Source organism: Lathyrus oleraceus, chromosome 5 (genome assembly GCF_024323335.1).
Source record: "Lathyrus oleraceus cultivar Zhongwan6 chromosome 5, CAAS_Psat_ZW6_1.0, whole genome shotgun sequence".
NCBI lineage: Eukaryota > Viridiplantae > Streptophyta > Magnoliopsida > Fabales > Fabaceae > Lathyrus > Lathyrus oleraceus.
Genome location: NC_066583.1, coordinates 243,427,407 through 243,431,916, shown reverse-complemented (window position 1 = coordinate 243,431,916; position 4,510 = coordinate 243,427,407). Strand labels below are relative to the sequence as shown.

The window sequence follows — 4,510 nt, the reverse complement described above, 5'->3', positions numbered from 1 at the left end:
GCATCATCTAGGTCTTAAGCTTTTTGTAACATTGTATTTCTGTAACCTTCAATCATTATATATCATTAAGTTTTTGTTACAACGAGGTTCACAACAAACATCGGTACAAAATAAGCTATCTGAAAACAGAAATATTTCTAACCGATAACAACAATCAAATTGATGTCGTCTCGGCCGAACATCATTTCCCTAACATCCTTATCAGTCTTCATTCGCACCCAACCAAAGATACTGTCAAGTCTCTCAATACTTCTAATTTTTTTCCCTTCTGGTATTTTCCCATCTAACCAACGAACCAGCTCCCTCTTCAGTTGATCGAACGTAGTGATGTTCCAGAACAGCATCAGCATCTGAGGTTTGTCTCTCGCATAAATCACCTTTCCGTATCGGCGAGGAACACCAAACATGATTGCCAAATGATTATATGAGATGTGGAACAATTACTCACACAACGCATCTATTTATAACACAAAAATTGCATTTTAGGAGGAGTCTCCAATTGAATTGACGCCTCATCTTAAATCCTACACAGGGGCGCCAATTGGATTGGCGCCTCCATTCAAGTTTTAGGAGGAGTCTCCAATTCAAGTTTTAGGGGAATTTTTTTGAAACCAAGGATATTTTGAGAATTTTTCTAAAAAATGGATTATTTTTGTAAAAATTTCTCGTGGTGGAGCAATTATTATAATCTTAAATAACGTTTTATGTATATCCAATTGTTTTGAATTTTGTAGTCATCTATAACACTAAACAATGCGTTACCAAAATACACACCTTTAATTATTTGGGGAAGAGTTATATATATATATATATATATATATATATATATATATATATATATATATATATATATATATATATATATATATATATATATATATGATTTTGCCAAAAAAAATTGTATTATAACACTACACACCTTATTCTTTTCCACAAATGTTTTTTATTTATTTTAATTGTGATTAATTGTACTCGTTGGTCTATAATTTTTTTTTCTTTTTCAATTTGTTGATTTTCTTTCTAATTTTTCACAATCATGTGTTTTCAACTATTATTCTTAAAGTCTATATCTATTTCTATAATAATTATAAATTATAATCTTTTTTGTTTTTTTATTATCTATACTGATAGATAAAGGGAATAATTCTTTTTGGTCATATCCTTTTTTTTTCCAAAGTTATCTTTTATTTTTTGACTTAATTTTAAATTTATCATTGGTTACAGCTATTTATCCATTAGATTTAACTTCCTACACCACATTAATTTACCACCACTATTTATAAGTAACAGCATGAAATGAAAGAATGATGAGATACACGTTAAAAGAAACAAATACATGGAACATTGATAAGATGTGAGAGAAATCAAAAATTATTTATTTATCTCTTTTACAATTGCAAATCCAATATCACGAGGTTTTTATTTTATCTTCTTTCCATGTCTCAATTTTTCTTTTATTGTGATATGACATAAAAACATTTATAGTTTGTATTTCTCATACTTAATTTTATTATAAAAAATCTATAATAACATATGAATATTTAGGCTGACTAATTTTTCTTTTAAAATTACCCTTTTACTAATTCTATATTTATTTATTAAAATTCACAAGAACAATAACTATCCACATTTTAGAGAGATTACGTTCAAAAAAGAAAAGAGACAATCATTAAAGTGTAAAAGAAAATAGATAAGAGTGCATATCACAAAATTGATTATATAAAATAATTTAAATTTAAATCAAAATTATATATCCTTATTTTAATGCGTTTGTGCAATAAAAAAATAGACAAATATATACAGAGTGCTTGTTTGGACGCTAGTTATAATTAAAGCGATGTAAGTGTTTGATACGGCTTGTGACACTTATTTGATATCTAAAATATTAACTCAATTTCCCCCAATTTTATCGTAAAATTTTGAAATCAATAGATTTTTTTTTTTAATTACTTTATTTTAAGCTAAAGAGTAAAAGAATATTCTAGTCATCTCATGCTTGTTTTCCTCATCCCTATAGCTATATTTTCTATTGTTTTGTCATAAGTTGTTTAATGTGCTTAGTCAAGAGTTAATTAGTCAATTTATTCGATTCACTTCATTTGACCTTGGGAATTGACCCTTATATTTATATTAAAAGTGATACATTTCATAGAATTTATTTTGCACATGTTAGAGTATACATTCATTCAATTCTCGCATATTAATAACACCCTTCTCTCTCGCAATAAATATTCTCAGTTCTATCACTGAAGTGAGTTGTAGTCATATAAAATGGATGTAATCTTTGAAGTGCAGAGAGGAAAACCATTCTCAATTGAAGTAGGTTTCTTCGACACTGTTTTGGAAATCAAAGAAAAAGTTAAAAAATACCAAGGAATTCCTGTCTCTAAACAAACCCTAATTTTCGATGGCCAGATTCTTCGACGGCGACATAGGAAGTGTGCGATTTATCAAAACTCTCGCATTCATCTTATGGTTTCCGCCGTAAATTCTAGTAATCCTGAACTACCAATAGATTATGATAACAAATTTCACCTCAATATCAAAACTCCTTTGTCAAAATCTCACATTCCTATCAAAATCGACAAAAGCGATACCACTTTAAAGCCTAAAGAAAAAATTCACAACATTGATCAAAATAATGTGCCATTGATAACCAATTCTTATGCCATTGTGATGTTTCAAAGAAGAGAATTGAGGTGAGTTTTAAGCCACAAGTATCGGAGACACCAATGTTGGTTGGTGGTAGGGGCGGAGGAGGAGGAGAATCAAAGAAGTTGAAGCTGATGGTTTTGCCTAAAAGTGGAACAAAGAAAGTAGCTGTTGAAATGAACACTTCTGACAAAGTTGGAGAATTGAGGAAATAACTTCATAAATTGGAACAAAGGCTTAAATTTCATCTTCTACCATAAGGTTATCTTTTTATTCTAAACAAAATGTTATGAATGATGATAAGTCTTTTAGAGGGCCCATGTTTGTCAAGGTGATACCACTGAAATCTTTAATGATAATGTCACTGGTGGATCAATGCCTTTAATTTTATTGATCTTATTTTAGCTTAATTATTGTACTCTTGCATGTTATTAATTGATGAATAATTTTGGATTTCTTTATTTATGGTGAAATGTAAATCTATGAATGGGAATGATTACAGTGTTCTACAAAATTATTTAAACATGCTAACACATCAAACATAAATTAATTTGGAATATATATGTTTAGCAGCACAGTTATTAGTCACAATGATAGCAATTGAATTAGTCAGTGCTAAAGAATGATAAAATTATAGGTTGGAAGTGATTCCACAATTATAATATTCTTCTTCTATATTATGCCAATGTTTTTATTTGAATCTTGTATTGCTTGATAGCTTATTTTAAGGTCTATTTAATATGAATATTCTAAAATAATTTGATTTATTTATAAGTAAACTATTCGATCTGTTTTGATATTTAACATGATATTGTAGAGAATCTGACTATATGATATCATATTAATGGATAAATTTATTTATATATTGTGTTATCTTTCCATTCTTCAAGCCGTCGCACCACTTCTGTCAAGAGAACCCCTTATATCCATACCTTTTCATAATTTATATGAAAATTTCTTTATTACTATATCAAATTGCATTTGTAGAGGTTCTTGAAAAACCTATATGCATCTCCAACAACATATACATTCTCCCACCCTTAGTATTCATATGACATCTTTCTGAGTGTCTAGGCCAAAAAGTCTAAACTTTGTTATATTGTTAACTTTTTTTTGTCATGCATCTAATTTAAAGATCAAACTTATCAATTCTCGCGATTTCATCTCCTCTAACATATCATCAACAAAAATTAACCAACTTACTGTTATCTTTGACATTCACAGTAACATCACCCTCAAATGAAACTCCCTTAATCTCTGTTACATTATCATATGAAATCCCTCCAATGCTTTTTATAATTTGCTATACAGACTCTGACATTCCAACACCACCACCCTCAAATGGAACTCCCTCAATCTCTATTACATTATCATACATGTTGATGAAAGTTGTATCGAGAGTCCTCCTTGAGCAAGTTGTTTGATAATCATATGAAATATCTCTAATGCTTTTTATAGTTTTCTATACAGACTTCTCTCATTGTATCAACTTTATTGAATTTCCCACCAATAAGTATCATAAATATTTAAAAATATTTTTTGCTGATTAAAACAAATGAGAATATGTTATGTAAGAATGATCCGTTCAAAATTACTCATGCTTTTAGCAAAGAGAACGAATGTGATAATTTCTTTATCAAAGTTAGTGCTTCATCTAATAAATAGACCTCCTACTTCACACTTCTCATTCTCTAGGATTTAGTCATATCTTTGTTGCCGACGTATAAAAAATTTTCTTTACAAGTTTAGTCATTTTAAAAAGCATTGGAGACATATATTGTATGCAACCACAATCCTTCTGAAACCTTATGCCCAACAAGTAAAGAATTCCATGCTTTTAAAAACTCTCATTTTTCTT

The 4,510-nt window shown here is 28.9% G+C and overlaps 1 pseudogene; it reads left to right on the top strand.

The window, feature by feature from the left end:
• The first annotated feature begins 2,271 nt into the window (after positions 1-2,271).
• LOC127079987 (ubiquitin domain-containing protein 7SL RNA1-like) lies at positions 2,272-3,057 on the top strand (annotated as a pseudogene).
• Positions 3,058-4,510: the final 1,453 nt, after the last annotated feature.